Below are 12,436 nucleotides of genomic sequence, written 5' to 3' on the forward strand. Positions count from 1 at the left end.
TATCAGTTTAGTTTTTGGATTTTGTCTTTTTAGGGCCACACCCATAGCATATGGAGGTTCCCAGGCTAGGGGTCTAATTGGAGCTGTAGCTGCCGGCCTACACCAGAGCCACAGCAACGCGGGATCCGAGCTGTGTCTTCGACCTACACCACAGCTCATGGCAACATCGGATCCTTAACCCACTGAGGCCAGGGATCGAACCCGCAACTTCATGGTTCCTAGTCAGATTTGTTTCCACTGCACCACAAGGGAACTCCTCAATTATCAGTTTAGGATTGAACTGGTCAGAGTTGGCCTCATTTCAAAGACTAATATTAAATAAATCAATTATATATCACAAAATCAATTTTATGATTTTATTATTCTAGAGAGAGTAAATGTTTTGAGCCTGTTCAAATTTTATTTTTTATTTACTTATTGTCTTTTTAGGGCTACACCTGTGGTATATGGAGTTTCCCAGGATAGGGGTCTAATCGGAGCTAGAGATGCCGGCCACAGCCGCAGCCACAGCCACGCCAGATCTGAGCTGCGTCTGTGACCTACGCCACAGCTCACGGCAATGCCAGATCCTTAACCCACTGAGCGAGGCCAGGGATGGAACCTGCAACCTCATCATTCCTAGTCAGATTTGTTTCCACTGTACCACGATGGGAACTCCTGAGCCTGTTCAAATTTTAGAAGCTGCATCAGGATAGGTCTAGAGATCCTATGTATTATTAGAAAATACAAATAGGTATATAATGGCCTCTAGTACATAGGAAATATCACTAGTTCACTGCTGTTACAGTCCAAAGCAGATTCTTCTACAGCATCTGCTACAGAAAGCAGCAACCGAATGATAACTATAAAAGCTTGTATACTGGCTAGACCAGCTGGCTTATAAAATTTGTCTATATATATTCAAAGCTTTTGTTTGTCTATGTTCAGCAGTAGTCAGTAAATGGTGTATCTTTTTAGCTCAATAATTTTTCTAACAGAAAGTTTCTGACATCATCTATTCCCCATTCTGTGCTCACTTTCCCCGAACCAAATTACAATTTACCAAGTTCTTTCATTTATGCTTCACTATAGCTAAACAGTTGCTAGACAGTTTCTGTCTAACTGTATCAGGGCAATTACTGAAACAGGGCTTGGGGAAAAAATGAAAATAAATGAGGATAAAATCTAAACCTAGGAGTTCCTATCATGGAGAGGAAACAAATCTGACTAGTATCCATGAGGACGTAGGTCTGATCCCTGGCCTGGCCTAGTGGGTTAAAGATCTGGCGTTGCCGTGAGCTGTGGTGTAGGTTGCAGACGTGGCTTGGATCCTGCGTTGCTGCTGCTGTGGCGTAGGCCAGTGGCTACAGCTCTGTCCTAACCCCTAGCCTGGGAACTTCCATATGTTGTGGGTGCAGCCCTAAAAAGAAAAAAAAAAGGAAAAAAAATCTAAATCCAAACGTAGCCTTATATTATATAACAGAGAAATTGCGTAAGATTCCATAACCAGGCTGCTAAATGTGGCTTTGGTAGCAAATCTCCAAAAATGGCCTCTGATGATGTGCTTCTCCTGGTAGTCACACACTTAGGTGGCCCTTCTTTCACCTTGAATCCGGGCTACTGACTTGCTCTAACAAAGACAAGGTGTAGGAAACAGGATATGCCTGTTTCTGGCCTAAGGACTAATCTTTAAGAAAGACTGTCAGCTTTCACTTTTGTGTCTTGGGGAACCCTGAACTGCCAGGTAAGAAGTCTGGCTACAGTGCTAGAGAGATCACATGGGGTGGCTATTATAGAGGGAGAGGCTCTGAAGCTACTAAGGGGTGGGGGCTGGGGGAGGTGTGGAAATCCAGCCACTGCAGTGTTCCAGCGGAGCCTAGAGTTAGACAAACGATGTTCCAGCCGAGGCCCCCAGATGATCGCAGCCTCAGCTGATACCACATGAAGCAGATCTACACAATCTATAGAGTCAAGAAAAGTTATAAATTGCTGTTGTTTCAAGCCACTACATTTTGGGGGTGGTGTGCTAAACAATAAGCCCTTGTTCCAATGTTTCTAAAGAATTCTTTACAACAAAACTCAACAGTAGTGGTGATTACATAAAGGAAGATATTAATGCTTCCTTACTTAGAATAGCTTAATTAAAAAAAAAAAAAAAAAAGGCGTTCCCGTTATGGCACAGTGAAAACGAATCCAACTAGGAACCATGAGGTTGCGGGTTCGATCCCTGGCCTCGCTCAATGGGTTAAGGATCTGGCATTGCCATGAGCTGTGGTGTAGGTCACAGACACAGCTCGGATCCCATGTTGCTGTGGCTGTGGTGTAGACCGGTGGCTACAGTTCTGATTAGACCCCTGGCCTGGGAACCTCCATATGCCATGGGTGCAGCCCTAGAAAAGACCAAAAAAAAGACAAAACAAAACAAGACAAAAACTCTCACATGCAAGAATCAACAATGTCAAAACGACTATACTACCCAAGGCAATATACAGATTCAGTGCAATCCCTATCAAATTACCAATGCATTCTTCACAAAACTAGAACAAAATATTTTAAAATTTGTATGGAAACACAAAAGACCCTGAATAACCAAAGCAGTTTTGAAAAAGGAAAACAGAACTGGAGGAATCATGCTCTCTGACTTCAGTCTACTACAAAGCTACACTCATCAAAACAGTACGTTACTGGCACAAAAACAAATACAGATCAGTGGAACAGGATAGAAAGCCCAGAAACAGGAGTTCCCATTGTGGCACAGCATAAACGAATCTGACTAGGAACCATGAGGTTGCTGGTTCAATCCCTGGCCTTGCTTAGTGGGTTAAGGATCCAGCATTGTTCTAAGCTGTGGTGTAGGTTGCAGATGTGGCTTGGATCTGGCATTGCTGTGGCTCTGACATAGGCTGGCAGCTACAGCTCCGATTCGACCCCTAGCCTGGGAACCTCCATATGCCACAGGTGTGGCCCTAAAGGACAAAAGCAAGCAAGCAAGCAAGCCAGCCAGCCCAGAAATTAACTCAAGCACCTATGGTCAACTAATCTATGACAAAAGAGGCAAGAACATACAATGGAGGAAATACAGTCTCAATCAAGTTTATTTACTGTCCCTTTATCACTATTCAAGAAACCAATGGAGTTCCTATTGTGGCTCAGCAGGTTAAGAACCCAAGTAGTATCCATGAGGATGAGGGTTCAATCCCTGGCCTCGCTCAGTGGGTTAAGAATCTGTCATTGCCACAAGCTTCAGCTTAGGTTGTAGATGTGGCTTGAATCCAGCTTTACTGTGGCTGTGGCATAGGCCAGCACCTACACCTCTGATTTGACTCCTAGCCCAAGAATTTCCCATATGTCAAGGTGCAGCCATAAAAAGAGAAAGAAATCAACACAACGAAAGACAACTCTTCCGTATCAGACTGTAATTCAGCTACTTAAGGACTGGGACATTATCTACTTCAATAGATATTTTTTAAAATACCCAGAAATGTTCCTAGTTGTACTAGAATCATTTTAATAGTTATTTCATTTATGCCTTAAGTTAGTCTTTTGAGTAGACATAAAATTTGTGGTTTTTGGAAAATCAAATGTTTGACGCTTACTGTGATTCATACATTCATATTCCTCTACTTGTATGTTAGCACTATTTCTCTTTACTTTGTAATAGACTTAAACTTCTTGTCCTAAAGGGTAGTTGATTGGATGATAAAATTGCATTGGTTAAACAAAAAAAAAAGAAGAAAAAAAAATACTCAGAGAGAATCAACAGATGGTGCTCAGTATAAAGTGACTCTTCTTCCAACTCATCCTTATTGAGTCGCTTTTGGCTCTCTCATTTTTAAAATCATGTAGCACTTAACTCTCCATTACAAAGCAACAACAACAACAAATGCCGCTAAATCCAACAGCCAACATATTCATCCTGAAGACTCTTAAAAACTGGCAATCCAGGCATCTCCCTTGTGGCACAGCAGGTTAAGGAACTGGCACTGTCATTGTAGCAGCTCAGGCTGCTGCTGTGGCAAGGGTTAGATCCCTGGCCTGGGAACTTTCACATGCCACAGATGCAGCCAAAAAAAGAAAAAGAATCTCCTGGGGAGTTTTAAAACCCACCTCCAGGCCACAGCCCATGATTTAACCTCCCCCTCCCCAGGCCATACCCCATGCTAGCTAAGTCTGAACTGGTGGAGGAGAGGTTGGTGAGCTTACTTAGTGCTGAGTCTAGGACCAAGTAATGAGCTTGATCTCAGTGGTATCTAGGGTGACAACCTTTCTGTACCAAGACCTGATGTTACAGAGGTCCCAGGTGAGCCACCTTGAAACATTATCACTAAGGGTAAGCGAGTTTGTTCAGGTCTGTGCATCTCCATCACCACAACTGGAGAGAAAACACTCACCTTGACATTGCATTTAGTACATTCTTTCAAAACTTTTTTTTCTCCAATCACTTATTCAGCAAATAGTCTTTGAGCACCTACTGTTTCAGGCCCTGTTTAGGGGCAGAGGTATAGCAATAAAGAAGTTATAGATAAGGTTCCCTTACCTAGCAGAGCGTCACTGTCATCTAAATTTCTACCTCTGCACGGCAACAAATCTTACTAAATGATTCTATCAACAACCACTGTTTTCCTACATTCCCAGTTCATTGTCCTTACGCTAGTACTAATACTTGAGAAAGCACAAATGAATTAATACTTATGTAACTCAAAAGGGCCTACTATGTTTATAGTAGGTGTTGTATACAACTCGGCCCTGAGTAGCTTACTCTATTCCTCTCCAACTTCAAACCTGGAACAAAGGTTTCTGGAATTTTTTCCCAGATCTCAATACTGGGCTTTACGCACTTTAAGAAGCGCTTCTGGGTTTAAACCATTCTTCAGCACGGCTAGGAGACTGGAGGTTTGAACTGTTGTCATTTCTTATCACATCAAAGTTTACCCCCAAATGAAGCTAATTTCTTTTTTCCCTCAAAGTCTTTGAATCTCCCTCATTACTGCTCTGCTAAATTATTTGCCAATTACTACGTCTATTCCATCTATATAAGCAATGTGTTTTTTATTTTTCCTTTAAAAGAAAGTCACTAAAAAACGTCTCATTTCAAATGTCTGCAGGCCTTACTTACTCTGGCAGCTGAAAAGTATCTGACCCATGTCAGATGCGCACTTACTTCCAGAGAGCTTGTAAGATTAAAAGTTTAATCAAAGAAACCTGAATCAGCAAAGCTCTACCTCAGGAGATTTGCCAGATATAGGCCTGCTTTCTCAGGTTTTTTCCTACATTACGGGATTAGCTCTTATCAGCCTACAAACCTCATTAAAACACTGCTAATTGAAAACATCACCTGTGGCATCATTAGTACCAGGCTCTTTTATTCCATTTCTGAAATCACTGACTCTTCCCATTTAGAAGATGAATGGCAACCATGGGTTATATATTCCAGGAAATCTAACAGTTTTGATGTAAAAAGTAGAACTTCCATCTCGGTATTCAAAGATCTCATATCCAGCATCATATTATGATCTATCTGGAAAAACAGTAACAGGTTTTTGTTTTCCCATGACTATGGAAAACCACACTTAGGCCCTTATATTGCTGAACCTCAAAGCTTCCTTTCAGGTTCAGAATATCTACCTAAATAGTATAAGCAAATTTATCGAAGCTTTATCCTTTATTATTACTCAATGCCCAGCATAAAGCAGTGCCAGTTCAAAACATTCCTAGGGGGGAGTTCTCGTTGTGGCACAGCGGAAACGAATCTGACTGGAAACCGGGAAGTTGTGGGTTCGATCCCTGGCCTTGGTCAGTGGGCTAAGGATCCGGGGTTGCTGTGAGCTGTGATGTACGTCACATGCAGCTTGGATCTGGAGTTGCTGTGGCATAGGCCGGCAGCTGTAGCTTCGATTAGACCCCTAGCCTGGGAACTTCCATATGCCTCGGGAGCAGCCCCCCCAAAAAAAAAATTCCTGAGGAAAAAATGTAATAAAGAGCTCCTGTTTAGGGAGTTTCCTGGTGGCCTAATGGGTTAAGGTTCCAGCACTGTCACTGCTCAGGTCCAATATCCCTGGCCTAGGAACTTCTGCATGCTGTGGATGCAGCCCCCCCCCCCCCCAAGAGCTCCTGTTCAATGCTCCAAAGATATTTTTTTTTCATTCTGTTTTTTGGGGTTTTTTTTTGCTTTTTAGGGCCTTACTCTTGGCATATGGAAGTTCCCAGGCTAGGGATCAAATGGGAGCTATAGCTGCTGGCCTACACCACAGCTACAGCAACACTGGATCCCTTGACCCAATGAGCGAAGCCAGTGATAGAACCCACATCCTCATGGATACTAGTCAGATTTGTTTCTGATGAGACAATGGCAACTCCCTCCAAAGATACTTCTAAAAGTGGCGCACTCCAAACACTGGCACATGGTTGTGCGTTTCATACTAATCCAAATGATAGTACCAATTAACTGATTTCATTAAAAGGACTCAAAGCTTTTGCAATGGTTGATTCCTCTGTCCAGAAGCTGAATTTCCAGATTTATGCCTGGCTGGTTGTTTTTCATCATTCAGGTCTCTGCTTACATCCTGGTTATGGAGAGACATTCTTGGTCACTCTATCTAAAATAGGTTCTTTGCATTTTCCTCATGGCACTTCTTTCTGAAATTTACTTGTCATTTTCTATCTATCTATCTACCCATCATTTACCTATCTCCTACTCCTCCCGTGAGAACGCAAGCACCAGAGTGCCTATTGTGGCTCAGCGGTAACAAACTCAATTCCTATCCATGAGGATGTGGGTTCGTACCCTGGCCTCGCTCAGTGGGTTAAGGATCTAGCGTTGCTGTGAGCTGTGGGGTAGGTCACAGATGCAGCTTGGATCCTGCGTTGCTGTGGCTGTGGTGCAGGCCATTTTTCCTCAGGGATGTGTCTTTTGCAAAGTTTTTGTTTTTAGGGCTGCACTCGCAGCACATGGAAGTTCCCAGGCTAGGACCACAGTTTCCTGAGCTGTAGCTCCAATAAGACCCCTAGCCTGGGAACTTCCATACACTTCGGGTGTGACCCTAAAAAGAAAAGAACAAAAAAAAAAAGAAAAAAAAGAGTGTAAGAACCTCATTTGTCTTGTCATCCTATTGTTAACTACTAAGTGGCAGAGCAGGTACTAAATAAGTAGCATTTAAATAAATGAATACAATCATCATCATCCTATTAGAAAATCTAGATCTTTATATTTATTTACTCATTCATTCATTCTTTCTTTTTTTCCTGGAGTTTCCAGGCTGGGGATCGAATCTGTGTCCCAGTGCTGCATAGATTCTGCAGATCCTGTTGCATCACAGCGGCAACTCCAGGTCTTTATAATTAGACCACTCAGCAAACATGACTCAGTTATATCTGTGGCTGTCCAGAAAACGCTGCTATCATTTATGATCAAATCTGTTGAGCATACGAAGAGTGTGTACTCCTGTGAAGAGTGCGTAAGTATTTCCATGTTACTTGCAATTGCTTCTCCAAATGTAATTTTGCTAATTAAGTATCGTGTACAATACATCTAAGCATCTTTCATTACCAAACCTACAAACCCACCTACCCTTGAAACCTCTTCTCTTTCACTCCTGAAACAATAAAGGCAAAGTTCCTCCTCCTAGGAAAGGCTAATCCTGACCCAAAGACTTAGAATCCATGTGTCCTCAGTTCCCAAGAACTTTATTCTCTTGACTGTCCCGATGCATGTTCCAACAATCTCCCTCTACTGGCTTATACTGATTAGCATATATTCATATTTGACTATCTCCCATTAAAAACAAAAAAACTTCTTACATCTCTCTTCAGCCATTGCTACGCTTCTTTGACTTTACATAACTAAAATTGTCTATACATTCAGAGTGTCCATTTCCACTGAGCTGCCATGGGAACTCCCAACAGAAAAACTCTTTTTTTTTTTTAATTGTAGATGGTGGTTTTTATTTTTATTTATTTTTTTAAATCTTTTTATTTTTTAAAATGTTATTTTCCCAATACAATTTTTTTTTCTACTGTACAGCATGGTGATCCAGTTACACATAAGTGCACACATTCTATTTTCTCACATTATCATGCTCCATCATAAGTGACTAGACATAGTTCCCAGTGCATCTATTAACCCCAAGCTCCCAAACCACCCCACTCCCTTCCTCTCCCCCTTGGCAACAAGTCTGTTCTCCAAGTCCTCGATTTTCTTTTCCCAACAGAAAACTCTTGTTCTTCCTCCACATCTGCCTGGGCTAACTGCCTCCCCACCACCTCCTCCACCCTTGCACTGAATGGCAATTCATCAAAATTGAACCCTTGAAGTCATCCTAGATTGGTACTTTTCCCTTATTTCCTTGTCTACTAAGTCCTATGAATTTTTTTTTCTGTCTTTTGTCTTTTTTAGGGACGCGCCTGAGGCATATGGAGGTTCCCAGGCTAGGGGTCAAAACAGAGCTGTAGCTGCTGGCCTACACCACAGCCACAGTAATGCAGGATCCAAGCCACATCTGCGACCTACATCACACCACATGGCAACGCCGGATACTTAACCCACTGAGCAGGGCCAGGGATCGAACCCACGTCCTCATGGATGCTAGTCAGGTTTGTTAACCACTGAGCCATGATGGGAGCTCCAAGTCCTCCAAGTTAGAGGAGGACTACAAAATATATCTTGAGTTCATCTTCTTTTCAGTAGATTATAGGAATTCAGAGGATAGGCTCTGGAGGTTGACTACTAGAATTTAAATCACAGCAATAGTAACTGTTAGCATTCATTAAGATTTGCTTTTTTGGATTGGTTTGGTTTGGTTTTGACTGCCCCACTGCATATGGAGTTCCTGGGCCAGGAATCAGATCCTAGCCGCAACTGCAACCTATCCCGCAGCGGCAGCAATGCTGGATCTCTAACCCACTGTGCCATGCTGGGGACTGAACTTGAGCCCCAGGCACTGCAGAGATGCTGCTGATCCCATTGCACCACAGCAAGAACTCTGATCACTTACTGTTTGACTGACACTGTCCTAATTATTTTACATACATTAACTCATTTAATCTTCATAAGAATCTCATGAGGCAGGCTTTATTATTATTTCCATGTTAAACTAAATAAAGCATCAGAGCTTCAGTAACTTTTCCCATCCTGATGGAACCAGAATTCAAATTCCTAAATCTGGTTCCAGATCTCACTATGCTAGGTTGCTTCTTGGAATAAAGAGACTAAACATAGGGAGATCAGTTCAAAGCTAATACAACAGTCTAGGTAAGAAATAATGAAAATCTAAATCAGCCATGAAAGTATGGATGCAGAAGTGACAAATTCATGAAATATACAATTAAGACCCAAATAGAGAGTTTTATGATGGTCAATGATTGAAAGACTGATTATCCATAAAGGTGTCAATTTTTCCCAAATTCACCCAATCAATATCCCAATAGATTCAACTTGACAGACTGATTCTAAAATTTGTATCAATTGGCAAAACCAAGAATAGTCAAGATAACTCCTGAAGAAGAAAAAGATAAGAGATTTACCCTGTCAGATATTAAATATTATTTCAAAGCTTTAGTAATTAAGATAGCATGGTATTTGAGTTCCCGTTGTGGCTCAACTGTTAACGAACCCAACTGTCATCCATGAGGACACAGGTTGGATCCCTGGCCTCGCTCAGTGGGTTAAGGATCCAGCGTTGCCATGAGTTGTGGTGTAGGTTGCAGGCGTGGCTTGGATCCCATGTTGCTGTGGTGTAGGCCAGAGGCTACAGCTCTGATCAGACCCCTAGCCTGGGAACCTCCATAAGTTGTGGGTGCAGCCCTAGAAAAGACAAAAAATACAAACAAACAAACAAAAAAAAACCCAAAAAAACCAATTTTAAGTGGATTAAAATTTTAAGTGTGAAAAGCAAAAATATAAAATTTTTTTTTCTTTTTTGGTTGCCCCACGGCTTATAGTTTCCAGGCCAGGGATCAGATCCAAGCCACAGCTGCAACCTAAGCCACAGATGCAGCAAAGCCGCATCTTTAACTTGCTGTACTAGGCTGGAACCTGTGTCCCAGCACTACTAAGACACCATTAATCCCATTGTGCCACAGTGGGAACTCCAAAAAAGTAAAATTTTTATAAGACAATATAGAAGAATAACCCTATAGCCTTAGAGTAAGGAGGAATTTCTTAGATATTAAAATCATACACATAAAGGAAAAGATTATTATAATACACTAAATTAAGAACTCTGGAACCAATGACACATAAATTGAAATAAGTCATAACCTGGAAGAAGATACAAGCTATACACATAAATAACAAAAGATGGTGATCCAAAATATACTTTACATTCCTATAAATTAATATGAAAAAGACCAACCCCTCCCCTGCAAGAAAAAAACTGAATACTTACTTCTCAGCAGTCAACACAGATAACACAGTAATACATGAAAAGGTGATCAGACACATAAGAAATCAAGAAAATGCAAATTAAAACCACAATAAAAATCTACACCCACTAGATTGACAAAAATTAAAAACACTGACTAAATAAAGTACTGGCTAGGCTGTAGAATAACCAAAACACTTAAAACTTGAAGTATACTAGGGAAAACAATTTAGTATTATTTTGTATGGCAAAACTTCAACATCCAACAATTCCAATATTCCTACAATCCTTCTGCCTGGAGTATCTTCTCTATCTCTGCAAAGCTTAACTCTTCTTTCAAATAAAGACCTTCAGAAGGTAGAAGTAGTATTGCTATGTTCTGAACTCCTATAGTACATTATCTAAAAGTATTTTTGGCATATAAATTTTTACCTGCATCATACCTATTTATATACAAGTCTTATCTTCTCTATCAAATTGTAAGCAAATAGAGAATAAGTACCTGCTTGATTTGTCTTTTAATCACTATAACACTAGACACAGCACCTGCATATGGGAGCATATGACAGACTCAAAACTGTACAAAACCTAGCACATAGGAGGCACTCAAATTACTTGTTGAATGGGTGAATAAAACTCTGCTTAGCCACTGAGTGACACAGGACTTGTGCACACCAAATATGAACAGTGATGAAAATCAGAATACCAATTTGTGTATCCCAAGTCCCAAATTAACTTTTCCCTCAGATTCTAGTCTGATGACTCATAATGACAGTCAACTGAAACTACTGTGAACCAGGCGGATAAAGAATGAGGACAGGCTAGGAGGAGGTAGAAAAATGAAAAGAAGGTAACAAAGCAGGATAGTTAAGGAAGGACAAAATTACTGGATTGTAGGTCATCTTCTACAAGATTATAAGGGTAAGAAAACTAAGAAAGCAGGGAGTTCCCGTCGTGGTGCAGTGGTTAACGAATCCGACTAGGAACCATGAGGTTTCAGGTTTGATCCCTGCCCTTGCTCAGTGGGTTAACGATCCGGCATTGCCGTGAGCTGTGGTGTAGGCTGTAGACGTGGCTCGGATCCCACGTTGCTGTGGCTCTGGCGTAGGCTGGCAGCTACAGCTCCGATTCAACCCCTAGCCTGGGAACCTCCATATGCTGCGGGAGCAGCCCAAGAAATGGCAAAAAAACACACAAAAAAACTAAGAAAGCAAAGAAAAATCTATGGGCCTTCAGCAAACAAACAAAAACACCCATAAAACTAACACACAGGATAGGACAACTTAAAAAAATAAGGAAAGCTGGAGTTCCCGTTGTGGCACAGTGGTTAACGAATCCGACTAGGAACCATGAGGTTGCGGGTTTGGTCCCTGCCCTTGCTCAGTGGGTTAACGATCCGGTGTTGCCGTGAGCTGTGGTGTAGGTTGCAGACGAGGCTCGGATCCTGCGTTGCTGTGGCTCTGGCGTAGGCCGGTGGCTACAGCTCCGATTTGACCCCTAGCCTGGGAACCTCCATATGCCGCGAGAGCGGCCCAAGAAATAGCAACAACAACAACGACAAAAGACAAAAAAAAATAAAAAATAAAAAATAAAAAAATAAGGAAAGCTAGCCAGCAATAGATTATGTAGTTGAGACTTTTTCCCTTAATTATGGAGTATTTCACACATAGAAAATAGTAAAAGAAGTAAAAAAAAAAAAAAACATAACAAATGCCTGTGTACACTCCACTCAGCTTAAGAAATTAACAGTTAAAGCCTTCTGTATACTTCCTCCATTATATCCCCCTTCAACTCACAGAAGCAACAGTATCCTGAATTTGGAGTTAAACATTCTTACTCATATCTTTGCATTTTTACAGTGGTGCCATTTTTTTTTTTTTTTTGTGGCTGTGGACACAGCATGTGGAAGTTCCAAGGCCAGGAATCTAACCTGTACCACAGCAACGACCCAAGCCACTGAACTGACAATGCCAGATCCCAATCCATTGTGCCACAGGAGAACACCCAGTGGTGCCATTTTTTTTTTTTTTAAAAAGGTAGAGGATAAAAGATTACAATCTATTGAATAAAGTAAGAATTTATGAGGCTACATTGATAGA

The 12,436-nt window shown here is 41.3% G+C and overlaps 1 protein-coding gene across 4 annotated transcripts in view; it reads right to left on the reverse strand.

Annotated features, from left to right (window-relative positions):
• TFCP2 (transcription factor CP2) overlaps nt 1-12,436 on the reverse strand; it is a 63,133-nt gene that overhangs the window by 33,596 nt on the left and 17,101 nt on the right. The gene's annotated exons all lie outside the window — the stretch shown is intronic.

Source organism: Phacochoerus africanus, chromosome 7 (assembly GCF_016906955.1).
Source record: "Phacochoerus africanus isolate WHEZ1 chromosome 7, ROS_Pafr_v1, whole genome shotgun sequence".
In the NCBI taxonomy this organism is placed as follows: Eukaryota; Metazoa; Chordata; class Mammalia; order Artiodactyla; family Suidae; genus Phacochoerus; species Phacochoerus africanus.